Source organism: Macaca thibetana, chromosome 7 (genome assembly GCF_024542745.1).
Source record: "Macaca thibetana thibetana isolate TM-01 chromosome 7, ASM2454274v1, whole genome shotgun sequence".
Classification (NCBI taxonomy): Eukaryota; Metazoa; Chordata; class Mammalia; order Primates; family Cercopithecidae; genus Macaca; species Macaca thibetana.
In genome coordinates, this window is record NC_065584.1 from 6,536,266 (window position 1) to 6,550,871 (window position 14,606).

General features: G+C 37.7%; 1 long non-coding RNA gene and 5 other non-coding genes across 7 annotated transcripts in view; all 6 read right to left on the reverse strand.

Annotated features, from left to right (window-relative positions):
* Positions 1-14,606, reverse strand: part of LOC126958451 (uncharacterized) — a 169,838-nt gene that overhangs the window by 59,907 nt on the left and 95,325 nt on the right. For both annotated transcript variants that reach the window (XR_007727189.1, XR_007727188.1), the window contains one exon: positions 1,371-14,222. This is a non-coding gene — a long non-coding RNA (uncharacterized LOC126958451). The remainder of the gene's footprint in view (positions 1-1,370; positions 14,223-14,606) is intronic.
* Positions 5,609-5,681, reverse strand: LOC126960407 (small nucleolar RNA SNORD113/SNORD114 family). Its single transcript, XR_007727957.1, has one exon. It is a non-coding gene; the product is annotated as a small nucleolar RNA SNORD113/SNORD114 family (small nucleolar RNA).
* LOC126960405 (small nucleolar RNA SNORD113/SNORD114 family) lies at positions 9,823-9,896 on the reverse strand. Its single transcript, XR_007727955.1, has one exon. It is a non-coding gene; the product is annotated as a small nucleolar RNA SNORD113/SNORD114 family (small nucleolar RNA).
* LOC126960377 (small nucleolar RNA SNORD113/SNORD114 family) lies at positions 10,838-10,912 on the reverse strand. The gene has a single exon (XR_007727936.1). It is a non-coding gene; the product is annotated as a small nucleolar RNA SNORD113/SNORD114 family (small nucleolar RNA).
* On the reverse strand, positions 12,130-12,201 carry LOC126960390 (small nucleolar RNA SNORD113/SNORD114 family). Its single transcript, XR_007727946.1, has one exon. It is a non-coding gene; the product is annotated as a small nucleolar RNA SNORD113/SNORD114 family (small nucleolar RNA).
* On the reverse strand, positions 13,749-13,820 carry LOC126960364 (small nucleolar RNA SNORD113/SNORD114 family). The gene has a single exon (XR_007727924.1). It is a non-coding gene; the product is annotated as a small nucleolar RNA SNORD113/SNORD114 family (small nucleolar RNA).

Consider the following 14,606-nt stretch of genomic DNA (forward strand, 5'->3'; position numbering starts at 1 on the left):
GAACAACAAAGGCAGAAGGAGGAGGCAGCAGGGATGGTGCTCGGAACAGCGCATGCCCAGTGGCCCAGCTGCCTGCAGGATATCACTGTTTCTCAGGCAACCACTTTAAGAAACTCAGAACTGCAGCGGAGGAAAAAGAAAAGGTCAACTCATATTCCAGTCTACCTTTAGTTTGTCATTTGGCAAAATATCTGAGAGAAATACTTGGAAGTTGACAGGGAAGACTAAACCCTGGCACTCAGCAGGGACTTTGTTAACAGGTGAGGGGCTTGAGCAAAGGGCAGGGTTCGACGGCTGACAACCGCCCAGGTCATTATCAAGCAGAACTCAAGTAACAGCCAAGCATAAACCCCCAGGTCCAGTCATTCCTCTTTCCTCCTAGATGTCCAAACACCCCACGGACCTGAGCCCAGGGAGCCAAAGCCACTGGCCATCTCTGACCATGGCTAGAGTCCTGTCCTTCTCTCAGGCTCTCCTCAAAGCCAAGGCGAGAAGCAAGGGGAACATCAGGACCAACCCAGCTGGCCGAGCAAATGACGGTCCCCAGAGCCATGGCTTCATAGCACTTATCACAAGTGTAATTAAATTCTTTTGCCAGAAACATTTGCTTAGAATCTCTTATCCAAGACTTGGAACTCTATAAGGGCAGAGGTGGTGTCTGTCTTACTTCTTGTAAGATAGATTACTTACTTCTACCACCCAGCCTGTGGCACACAGAAAGGGCCCAACACCTTTTGTATAAATGAATGACTGGATGAACACCTAATTCACCTAACATTTCCTGATGTCTAGACCTTCTGTGGATTATAATGACATAAAAAGAACACCTGCCTCAAGAAGCTCATAGCCCTTTGGGATAAATTGGCAGCTCATAGCAGACAATGTGATGTGGGTTCTGGCATGGGTATGGAGGAGTGAGGAAGGGCAGATGTGAACAGAGGACTGTGGGAAGGAAGCTAGGGGAGAGGGCGGGGGGCTGTGAAGGTAGGAGAGGGGCTGACATTTGTGTCAGGCCCAGCACAGGCTGAGTAACCAGTGGGAGGGATGGGAAAACTAAATTAATTGCAAGTTGCTGAATGTTGAAAGGTCGTTTTACCTCATTATTCAAGGAATTCAGTGGACAGGGGGGCAGTGACAACCTAACTCCTCTGAAAGACCAGCTTTCAGGCACCAAGTGAATCTCAGAGTCTAGCCCGAAGCCTTCCATGCTGCCACTGCCGCCCAACCCCAGCATTCAGAGGTCACCCTGCCACCAACACAGCCTAAGCTCCTCTTATAAGGGGCTGAAGCTTGCCCAGATGGAAAACGGCTGACCTGGAAGAGTCAGAATAGGGGTCCCCAATGCCCCGAATTAAGAAGGGGGAGTCTACCTGATGTGCTCTGAAGTAGGAAGCCCAAATCAAGTCCTCATGAAGGAGAGGGCAGTATTCACACCAGATGACCAAGAACCAATCGCCAAGTTCAAAGGAAGGACGTGAGAACGGCAGTGAGAGATGAAATCCAGGGTCAGGAGCCAGCCAAGACAAGAGAAGACAAGAAATGGTCAGTGTGAGGCATACAGTGGGCCCTGAATACCTATATGTTGAATGAAGGAAGGGAGGGAAGGGTAGAGAGATGAAGGGTGGGTCTCGTGTATGTGTCCTACATAGAGCGTGGATATTGCCAACTCATTTTTCTGGTTGACTGTTCCCTGGTAGAAGGGCATGCCATGCCATCTTGAAGTTCTGGACTGACCCAGAATACCATCCAGACTGGCATTCTTCCTAGAACTCAGTTGAACTCTCCAATCTTCTGGAAGAGGGGAATTTGAGTATCACATCCATTTGAGAGCTTTTAAATTAATGCATTTTAAATCATCAAATATAGCTACATTGGGTGGGGATGAAGAAAATTGGCATGTAACGTTTCTGAAACTTCTGTTTCCTCCCAGGTACCACGCTATGTATGTAACATGTATTAAATAATCTCCTGTAAAGCAGCACATCCACCCAGGCAGGAGATTGTTATTCTCATCTACCAGATAAAGGTTAAGGGGTACTTCAACCCAATGTCCCACAACTACAGCAAGGAGGAATGTGGCTTGCTTGGAAAGGCATGGAGTGGGCCCACTTGCTGAAGGCATAAAAACAAGACCGAGTTATTTCTGATCTCCTGTCTTGGCAGAGGCAAGGGCAGCTTTCGGGAAGACCTAGGGCTTCCATTCTACCATGCCAAGCCAGCATTGCCCAAGGATGGGCCAACGTCCAGGGCAGTTTGAACTGCCAGTATCCTGTCTCACTGTCTGGCACTGGACACAGGAAGCTGGACTCAAGGCAGAATCTGCACTTGCGTAGGAGGATGCCACAAACCATCTGACACACAGCACACCTCCCCAAAGAACAGCTCCCAGGCCATTCTCAGACGGCCCATCCTGGTTCCAAAAACGCACATGTATTTTTAGCTATTGTTCATTCATTCAGCAACAATTTACTGTGCTCTTCCGAGGCTCAGAGCTGGGCAGGCACCAGGGATAGAGAGAATAATTTGACCCAGTTCCTGGCCCCTGCGGCACATCAGTTTAGTGATCACATGTAAACAAATGCCCACGATAGTGTAGGGTGGGTGCTCTGATTATTTATGCTGTGGTGTGAAGCTGGGGCATGACTATTCTCTGTGGAACAGTCAGGGAAAGAGTCCCAGTGTGAGTTCATTCACTCACTGCCTTACACTTCAATAAGTGACTAATTCACTAATTTATAGACTCATTCACTTATTCACTTACTCATTCCCAGAGCTACTTTATTCCTTGATTACATACTCATTCACTGACTCATTTGCTCACTCACTAATTCACTGTTCTATTCATTAGCTATAAAATATCCATCATTTATCCATCCTTTTGTCTATCTATTCACTCATAATTTGTTTCATTCACTGACTTATCTACCCAGTTAATTTATTCAATTGTTTCCTCTTTCTTTGATTTATTCATTTGTAAACTCACTCATTCATAGATTAATTCATTCATTTGGTTCTTCACTGAGTCATTAACTCATTGATTGATTTATACACTGACTCATCTATTCATTTATTTCCTTATTACTAATTGACTTTCATTTATCCGTTAATTCATAAATTCATTCAGGAATTCATGGGCCCATTGATTCACTCATCCATTTACATGTTCGTCTTTCATTTCTTGACTCCTTGACCTATTAGTCTTCCATTCATTTGCTCATTGACTTAGTCTTTCATCATCCACTCATTCACTTTGTGACATTTCTACTGACACGTGAACTCACCCACTCATTAACTCACCATGCATTTATCCACTTATCACTGACTCAGTCACTCATGGACCTATCATTGATCCATTCACTCATTCATGTACTCCTTCCCATTTTTATTATTTCATTTATTCATTCCTGTGTTTACTCAAAGACTCATTTGTTCATGTACTGCTTCACTCCTCCATTCTTTTATTCACCATGTATTCACCTACTCATTCAACAGATGCTTATTGTGTGTGCTCTCCAGGTAAGGCACAAGGGGCAGAGCAGTGAAGGAGAGGAGTGTGGTCCCCAGCTTTGCGGAGCTACAGACTAGTGAGTCTGTGACTGGCTCAGGAGTCATCTCTTCCACAACTCACCTGACACTAAGATTGAGTTGAAGGCATACCTTCTGTGCTTCTGGAAAGCCCATCTACCTGGCCTATCTTATCAAATTGCGGCATTTATAAGTGGGTCTCCCTCTAACCTCACAGAGAGCCCATCTACCTTCCCTATTCTATTGAATTGTTGCATTTATAAGTGGGTCTCCATCTAATCTCACAGAGCTACTTAATGAGTGGAACTAAATTCATATATAAATGCCACTCCTGACATGGGGTCTGACAAGAATTAGCATCAATACTTGTTGAGCTGAAATTAATACCTTAATATTAGTTATTTTAGTACTCTCTCCGATATCACCTGCCAGAAAATTTTAAAATATGGGGTATAGGGGTTTCCTAACACCACCTCCAAATAAATCGGTTCACTAGAATTTGTAACTGAGATAGTGAAAAAAACTCAATGTAAGTAGCATGCAAAAATGTCTAAAATATATCCGTAGTATATGCAGAATGGTACTATGTACTATTAAAATAAAGATATAAAAGATGAAGGTTTCGTTTCATAAAAGTCCATGGTGCAGAACTGAAATACTTATAATCTTTGTTTCAAAACACATTTTAACCACTGGTTCATGATTTGCCCTCTTCTAATTTACTTTTTTATATACTTATTTCCTTAATCATAATAATCAACTCCATGAACCCAACAAAATACAAAAACAAGAACACTGAATGTTTTAACACCGGTTTCTGACCTCATTATACACAGAGAAAACAGACTGACTCTTTTCTGTTAAATGGATTTCAGAGAAGCAGAATTGTGTTGATCATAATTCTTGCTTCATGAAATGTTATCATTTGAATATTCTTGTCCATTCTAATGTTTTTGTTGTTCATTAATTTACTTAATTATTAATTGTTACTCATTTTCAAATATAAAGTCAACAACAAAGAATCTACTCCCAAGAAAGAGGGGAGAAATTGACTATCATTTAAGTCTTTCCATGACCTCCTCAAACAGTGGTAAAACAGTTAATCCAAGTTAAACAAATCCTTGTTTCATGGTATAATCTCCCAATTGGTCATGAGTGGCCATTGTAATTTTACTAGCATAAACGCTTTGTACTTGTTTAACTATTTATTATTTTTAATAAAATAATAAAACTCAAGAGAACCACAACTAACCCAAGAACGAGATCTTTGACTAAGGCTCGAAACAGCCTATAATCTCCTTAATCTAAGAGGTAGCAAACCAAACCTCTTTTTAAATGGATCTCATTTTGCAAAATGACACTTGGCAGGATTCATTCTTATCATTGGTTCAGGCATGGTCTTCTTGGATTTTATGATTGCATAAAGTCATTTCTTCTTTTTAAATAATAAATAATCATCATCTCTAACAAAAGCCTAAACCAAGAATAAAAACTTAATCTGACTTGCCCTGTTCTACACTCTCCTTGGCCACATGGGTAACAGTCAAGATCTTCATCCTTTAAATAATTATTAAAACAGCCAAGTTACCTCTGTTCTGTGGGCTTACAAAGCAGATGTAGAAAATAATGAAATACCCTTATCATTGGTTCATACTTGGCACCCATTTATTTAGCTATACACGTATTTGTTTGTTTAATTTTAATTTTTTTTGTCTTAATGAATCAAACATCCGGGAACCCACAGCAAACTAGGAGCAGAACATTGACTATTAAATACTTCTATCTAGATGCTTCTTACCCAAAGTGGTGACAAATTTAATCTGTTTTCTTTTTCTTGATGGACCAAGGTATTTCAGAACTGAATTAATTATATTCCTTGCTTTACAACATGCCTTCAGAATTGGTCCATGTCTTAACCTCCTTTTCTTTACTCATGAATATACTTGTGTGTTGATCCACAGAAGTGGATCTGCTAATTGTATAAAATCAGTATCTGTGAACCCTCTCAAGCTCCGGAACTAGATTCTCAAACTTGCCTGACATTATTCCCACAAAGGTTTACATATTAATTCTTCTTTTTGCAGTGGACCTCAGTTGTTCAAAAATGATTGATCATAATTTTTATTCAGATGCATTCCGTTCACATCATCGGTCCAGACATGGCCCCTCTACATTTAATTTGAAACATTTTTAGATATCAAATGAACAAGCTTGAACCACCATCCTACTCAACAACTAGAATACTGACTCCATAAATGAGTAACAGCCTTTATCAAGAGAAGAGTCTATAAATAATCAGTGAGACAAACATATAATGTGACATTTAACTATTGAAAATTAATGGAAAAGCTAAGTTTTTTTTCCTTATACTTCACTTGTGCTAAATTGGATTAGTTTCGGTCCATAACACATTCTCATCATAGGCCTATGCATGACCTTTTAAAATTTAATTATCTTTTTAAATGACAGTAGAAATCATGAACTAACAACCCAACCCAAGAACTTTATTACTTACATTGCATGACATTCTCCTTACTCCGAGGGATAAGGTAAAGTTCCTCATCATGGAAGAATAATTTAATCAGCTCTGGTCTATCCATCCTGTAGATGATATTACCAAATGAAAGAGGATATTACCAAATGAAAAGACCTAGATTTAGGTTTCGATTTAGTGAACATGAAGTAACCATCATAGAAATTGATCACAAACAATGATTTATGCCACATTCTTATCTCTGGTTTGTGCATGGAGCGCCATCTTATTAATTAACATATTATCCATTTTAACAATATCAGGAATACCCTTAAATGAACCACCTAACATAAAAACTATGAGAGTTACATACATCTGACTCCATATTCCATACCCACAGAGCTAAAAATGTAGAGCTCCTCTTTTAAAAAGGACTTCTGTTGTGCAAAACAGTAGTCATCATGAAACTTGATTTATAATACAATCTTACCATTGGTCCTTATGTAGCCTTCACTGATTATGTGTTATTATTATCATATACTAAATACCCTAAATGGACCATCCAACAATGACAAGAACTTGGATCATTACTCACACTGACCCATGAATGTCTTCATCATTACAGAATCATTGTAATGATGAGTGTGTTCATTCTATGGAATTGAAAGCAGATGGTGAAAAAAAGGAAAAATAAATATGTATTATTTTATACCTTTAAAAACTTATACACAAAATATGCAGGAATATCCCTTACAAAAAGGGAGTGAAAATATCAAAAACTGATCCATGTTTCCCTCCTTGATTTGCTTAGCTATTTGTAATTAGATATTGGTAAATTTGTGAAATTATTTATTTGCTTCTCTTAACAAAACAAACTTGAACTCACCATTCTCCCAGAGCAAAAACGTTGACTATTACTATTCTTTATGTATATGACCCTTACTAAAAGAAGGAACATTCCTGATTTATTAATTTATTCATAAAATTCAGTGTTTCGGGATATTAAAAATATATAATTCCACAGATGTTCTGATTGGACTCATTCTAATTTTTGGTATGTAACACACTCTCATCCCTGTTCTTTTTTAATTCTGTATATAGATGTAGTCATTTATGCATTTTTTTATAATACAATGAATACCTCGGAGTAAACACCCCACCCAAGAACAAGAACTTTGCACATTATATTTATGGGCCTATAGCCTTCTTTCCCAGAGACTTACCAGCCAAGGTCTTCACCAATGATAATCCATTCTGGAGGGCAGAAAGCAAATGGTAAAAAGAATGAAACATCTTAAATTTTGACTGTGCTCTAATATTCTAATAAATGAAAGGTGAGCAAGTTTAGATTAATTTTTATAATTGGGTCATGCTCTTTTTACAATTAGCCAGAAAGTTCCTCTTTTTTGTCACATTAATTCAATTATTAATTTTGCATTTGAAATAGATGCCTTTGCAATTGCAACAAAAGCAAAAATTGACATGTGGAATCTAATTAAACTAATGAGTTTCTGCACAGCAAAAGAAACTATCATCAGAGTGAACAGACAACCTACAGAATGGGAGAAAAAATTTGCAATCTATCCATCTGACAAAGTTCTAATATCCAGAATCTACAAGGAACTTAAGCAAATTGACAAGAAAAAAACAAACAGCCCCATTAAAAAGTGGGCAAAGAACATGAACAGACACTTTGCAAAAGAAGACATACATGCAGCCAACAAACAAGAAAAAAAGCTCAACATCACTGATCATCAGAGAAATACAAATCAAAACCACAGTGAGATACTACCTCATACCAGTCAGAATGGCAATTATTAAAAAGTCAAGAAAAAACAGACGCCAACAAAGTTAAACAGAAATAAGAAAGCTTTTACACTGTTTGTTCAACCATTGTGGAAGACAGTGTGGTGATTCCTTAAAGATTTAGAAGCAGAAATACCATTTGACCCAGCAATTCCGTTACTGGGTATATACCCAAAGGAATAGAAATCATTCCCTTATAAAGATACATGCACATGTATGTTCATTGCAGCACTATTTGCAACAGCAAATACATGAAATCAACCCAAATGGCCATCAATGATAGACTGGATAAGGAAAATGTGATACATATACACTATGGAATACTATGCAGCCATTAAAGGGCATGTGCTTTGCAGGGACATGGATGAAGCTGGAAGCCATTATCCTCAGCAAACTAATGCAGGAACAGAAAACCAAACACTGCATATTCTCACTTATAAGTGGGAGCGGAACAATGAGAACACATGGACACAAGAGAGGAACAACACACCTTGGCGCCTGTCAGGGAAGGGTGGGGAGAGCATCAGGAAAAATTGCTAATGCATGCCGGGCTTAATACCTAGGTGATGGGTTGATAAGTGCAGCAAACCACAGTGACACACGTTTACCCAAGTAACAAACATCCACATCCTGCACTTGTACCCCAGAACTTAAATAAATTAAATGGATGCCTTTGAATCCAACACCTGAATCAAGAATGAGAGTTCTCTGCAAAACATGCCAGCTTCAATGCCTCCACCCATGCACTCAACAACCTAAATCTTTGGACCTCCCATATGCATAATTAGATTCATCTAAATACTTGTTTCAGAGCAATTTCATACCAATGAACAGTGCTTGATACCACTTCATTCATTCATTCACAAACCAATTTGGCCAACTATTCATTCTTTGTAAAGAAACAGAACAATATGTAAACTCTCAGAAACCCAGAACGTGTCTGATAATGTGCATCTATGTATAGCCTCCTTATGCAAACACTTGTAAGAGCCAAAATATTTGCTTTAAGAAGAACACAATCTCTGGACCCAGTTACATCACAACCATTATTTCCAGACATGTTTGCTACTGGCCCTTGCTTTATCCTTTTTAGCTAATTGATTATTATTAACATGCATTTGTTCATTATTAAGATAAAATCAGTATCCTTACACATGATCTAGACTATAGCATGGATCATCGTAGCACATGCATAGTTGATCATGATCAAAGTAATAACAGATGATGTCACTTTGTAATGGAATTTAGTGAGCACAATAGCTCTTGTTGTAGAACAAATTCTTGTCACTGGCCCTCTTTAAAATTAGTTTTTTATTTATATAAACAACATCCCTATTTAGGGATAAGACAAACAACCAGGAAACCAAAGACAACTCAACATAAACATGGACAACTCATATATTTGTCTACATGTTTCTCATTGTGAGAGATTAAAAATCTGACACAATTCCCACTTCCTGAGCAATAGATCAGTACTGTGACTTGCTTTATTACACATGTTATATTTGGTCCAGATGTGGCCATGTTTTTATTCACTTATTTCTTTTACTTGAGTTCTTCATGCATTAATTTACTTGTAATAATATAATCATTATCCATGAGTTACAAAAACATAAGAATAGGGTATAGGATAATTGATTTTGGGTTTTTTGTTTTTTGTTTTTTTGAGACAGGGTCTGACTCTGTTGCCCAGGCTGGAGTTCAGTGGTGAAATCTCGGCTCACTGAAACCTCCACCTCTTGGGTTTAAGTGATTTTCCTGCCTCAGCCTCCCAAGTAGGTAGGATTATAGGCACTCGCCACCACACCCAGCTAATTTTTATATTTTTAGTAGAGATGGGGTTTCACCATGTTGGTCAAGCTGGTCTCGAACTCCTAACCTTGTGATCCGCCCACCTCGGCCTCCCAAAATGCTGGGATTACAGGTGTGAGCCACTGCGCCCAGCCAATAACTGAATATTTTTAACTACTGTCTTCAGGATCATTTCCAACTGAGCAATAGGCTAGATTTCTTTTATACTGGAGCTTAAACTTCCTGACCTCTATTACTCATCATCCTTGACTCATACCCACGAGTCATCATCTCTGGACCAGGCCACAGACCATCAATCTTTTTCTTCATTTATACTTTGTCTATTTCATTTATTTATTAATTTACTACTTTATAATAAGGAAATAGACATGAATCAGAAAAAAATACAACAAGAGCTGTGATAACCCTGTTGTCTATCTGAAGATCAGTTCCTACAGAAATTAGACCTGTTTCTTGAACTGACCTCATTGTTTCAAACATGCATTACTCAACATAATGTTTCATATCAACCCCATGTTCATTGGGCCATGGTTAGTCTTCTTTAATTATGTTTTCTACTAATAATGCATTGACCACTCTTAAATGGCCCAAACTAAGACAAGAACTTTGATGATTACTGACCTTTGTCTGCAGGTTCCTTAAAACAGCCATAGAGCAAGTGCTCATGGCAGAATCAGTGCAGGAAGCCACTGTTCTGAGGATTACAAGGAAGAGCAGAAGACAAAATGTGAGACTTTCTATCCATTAGTTTTTTCATTCTACCTTCCATTTACTCTGTCAGATGGTATTTATTGATTTATGTTAATATTTGCTTATTTTCCCCTTAATAAAATAAATATTGAACTTACAATTGACCCAGTTGACCTGCGAATTGACCTAAAAAATCACATAGCCATTGATAACTAATAATCAGTGTTACTGCTCTATCAATGGCTCTATGATTCTTAGCCAGAGAGTTAAAACCGATGGCCCATTTATTATCCATTCCAAATTAATTAATAGTATTTCTTTCCTTGCCACATATGTTAACAATTAGAATATGCCTCTCTCTCTCTTCATGTTTAATCATTTAAATCTTTGTTTGATTCTTTCATTAATTCATTTATATTAATACAATCATAATCAATGAACTGTAAAATTGGAAGCAAATAGCCCTCAATATCACTAACATCTATCTAAAGGATTTTTTTCAACAGAGGAATAGATTAGATTTCTATTATATTGAACCTCAGAGTTCCAGGCACTTAGTACTCACCATCCATGACTCACACGCCACCAGCTGTCATCACCGGCTCAAGCTTGGACCTCGTTTTCTTAATTCATGTCTACGTGTTTTTATTGATTAACTTATCAGTTCACTAACAATAAAATAATTACCTTAGAGCCACAAAAACTTGAGAGTAAAATCCTTAAATAGCTCTAATATCTGTCTCTGTCAATACTACTCACAGCAATACATCTCTTTCATTAATTAAATTCAATGTTTTATATATATGCATTAATCAACATAATGCTTTATATTAATCCTATTTTTACAAATGGGCCAAAGCTTACCTTCAATGATTATATTTAACACTTCTACTTCTTAATAATACTACGAATATCTTTTTTAAAAAACACTGAAACCAAGAACGTTGACTGTCACTCACATTGGTCTCCATACACCATGTAACACATAGATGCAATCATGGATCTTCCCATTAAAAAAGAATGATAAAATCAGCCAGAGTGTGTTTATTTTGAGGAGTACAGAGCACAAGAGATGATCAGAAAAGATTAAGACATTATCTGCGTTACTCTTTGCATTCTATCTTCCACTGATTCAGTCATATAGGTTATTCGGGATAACATCTATTTTATTTACTCTACACAGCCAGACAGTATCAGCCACGCGACTGACACAACACATAAACATTCATTATTATTTATCACTGTCTATAACATCCCTAACTAAAGAAATAACAACCTCATACCACTTATTTCCTAATGGTATTGGCGTTTTCAATATATATCATAGGTTTTCTTCTCACTCTATTGCCCAGGTTGAAGTGCAGTGGTGTGATCTCAGCTCACCACCACCTCCATCTTCCGGGTTCATGCGATTCTCCTGCCTCAGCCTCCCAAGTAGCTGAGATCACAGGCATATGCCACCACGCCCAGCTAATTTTGTATTTTTAGTAGAGACGGGGTTTTACCATGTTGCCCAGGCTGGTCTCAAACTCCTGACCTCAGGTGATCCACCCACTTTGGCCTCCCAAACGGGTGTGAGCCACTACGCCTGACCATATCGTAGTTCTTCTTGCCTCACAAATTGTTTTTATAGATGGACAATGCTTAGTCCCATCCAACATAATTTATTTGTATATTTGTTTAGTGGTTGCTTCATTGATTGAATTATAATAATAGATTGAAAATTCGTGCTCACAAACAGCAAAAACAAGACCCCTGCATATTTCTGACATCTGTCTATATGATCACTTCCAAAAGAGGGAAAAAACTGTATTTCTTTTCTGATGGACCTCAGAGTTCCAGATAGGTATTCACTGACTAAGACCCACCCAATACCGGTAGTCATGATTGATCCAGGATTAGCTCTGATGCTCTTCATTCTTTGTTACTTTATTTATTACTTCATTAATTCACCACTAATAACTTTTAAACACTATCACTCACAAAACCCCAAGAGGAGCCTTGATATCTCTAATTTGTATATACAGTCAGCCTCACAATACCACATCCCCTCATTACTACCTTTCATAATAACACAGGACATGCTTTTCATACAAGCATCCCTCAGTGTAACATTCCCTATCCATTCCATATTTATCCCTAGGCTACTCATGGCCTTATTGGATTATATTTCATATTTTTTGTTTATGCACTATAAACCTTTAAACCAAACACCCAAGATGGGATAAGAACTTTGACTATTACTCACATTGGTGTCCAGCTTCTAGCACAGAGATAGCTCTTAACCAGTGAAAACCAGCTTCTGTGCTTCCATTCTGAGTACAGAGCAGAAGAGATGACAACAAAAATGAGACCTTCTCTCCACTGATCCTTGCTTTTCAAATATACCTCAAATTAATGAATGTGTAAACATTTATACTCATTTGCATGTTCATTAATTTGAGGTATATTTCATTTTTTTTTTATGAATAACTGGCCGGATGTGGTGGCTCATGCCTGTAATCCCAGCACGTTGGGAGGCAAAGGCAGGTGGATCACTTGAGGTCAGATGTTCAAGACCAGCCTGAGCAACATGGTGAACCCCCATCTCTACTAAAAATACAAAAACTAGCCAGGCGTGGTGGCGCATGCCTGCAATCCCAGCTATTAGGGAGGCTGAGGCACAAGAATTGCTTGAACCCATGAGGCGGAGGTTGCAGTGAGCTGAGATCGTGCCATTGCACTCTACCCTAGGTGACAGAGTGAGACTTCATCTCAAAAAAAATAAAAATAAAAAAAATAAATAAATAACTCTGGACTTGTCCCTGACCCAGAACTTGAATATGGTCAATAATTTATACTGTCTATCTCATTCAAAGAGGTAACAGGTATGCAAGACTTATCTTTAGTAGTCACCAATTTCAGTATGTATTAATAGTGTTTGTTGTCTTTCCACATATTTTTATAATTGGACAATGCTTAACCTTATTCATCTTTTTTTTTTTTTTGACACAGAATCATGCTCTATTGCCCACGCTGCAGTGACGTGATCTTAGCTCACTGCAACCTCCCAGGTTCAAGCAGATTTTTGAATCCTGGGTTCAAGAGATCCATGTGTCTCAGCCACCCAAGTAGCTCAGATTAGAGGCACAGGCCAGGCTAATTTTTGTATTTTTAGTAGAGATGGAGTTTCATCATGTTGGCCAGGCTGGTCTTGAACTCCTGTCCTCAAGAGATCTACCTGCGTTGGCTTCCCAAAGTGCTAAGATTACAGGTGTAAGCCACCACACCCAGCCCTTATTCATCTTTATTTATATATTTATTAATTGATTCTCTCATTGATCCAATTATAAATATAAAATAAAAATTCATAAACATGAAAACCAAACACATATACATTCTGTTTTTTGCCATCTGTCTGTAGGTTCACTTGAAATAGGGAATAGACTAGGTATCTTTTGAGATGGACCTCAGAGTTCCAGACACGTATTCATTGTCTATGACTCATACGCCACCAGCAGTCATCATCGATCCAGGACTGGCCCTTCTTTTCTCTGTTATTTTCTACATTGTCTGTTGATTAATTCATTAATTTACTAATAATAACTTTAAACCTTATGACTCACAGAACCCCAAAAAGATATCCCTAATCATTCTGACATTAATATATGTTTCATGAATTATCCTGTTTTTCGTATGTGAATTATCAATATAATACTTCTTTTGACTCCAATATCCCTCACTAGATAAAATTCACCATCTTTGGTTATATTACATATTTATTTACAGTACATTGAGTCCTCTTACATAAACTACCCAAAGAAATACAAGAAATCTGACTGTCACTCACATTGGTACACATGCTCCTTCCTAAGCATGGTGCAAATAGAACACGTGCCCATGAAGAAGTCCTCAAATCAGAATAAGTACGTCCATTCTAAGTACAGAGCAAAGAAGATAATAACAAAAGAGAGGCATTTTAACTATCAATCCTGGTTTTTCACCTATCACTAGTTAGTCATCTATGCTATCATTATTTGGAGTAAACTTATTTCATTTTCTTTTTAAAAAATGAACAATTTCTAACTTACAATTAACCAAGAATTTGAACATTGTCTATAATTATCCTGTCCATATCACCATAGCCAAAGAGGTGAAAGACATGTACATTTACTTCTCTCCAGACTTTACTATTTTCAATACATATTAATAGTGTTTCTTGCCTCACCAAATATTTTTTACAATTGGACAATGATTAACCTTACTCATCTTTATTTATATATTTGTTTATTGGTTTTTATATTGGTCAATTATAAAAATG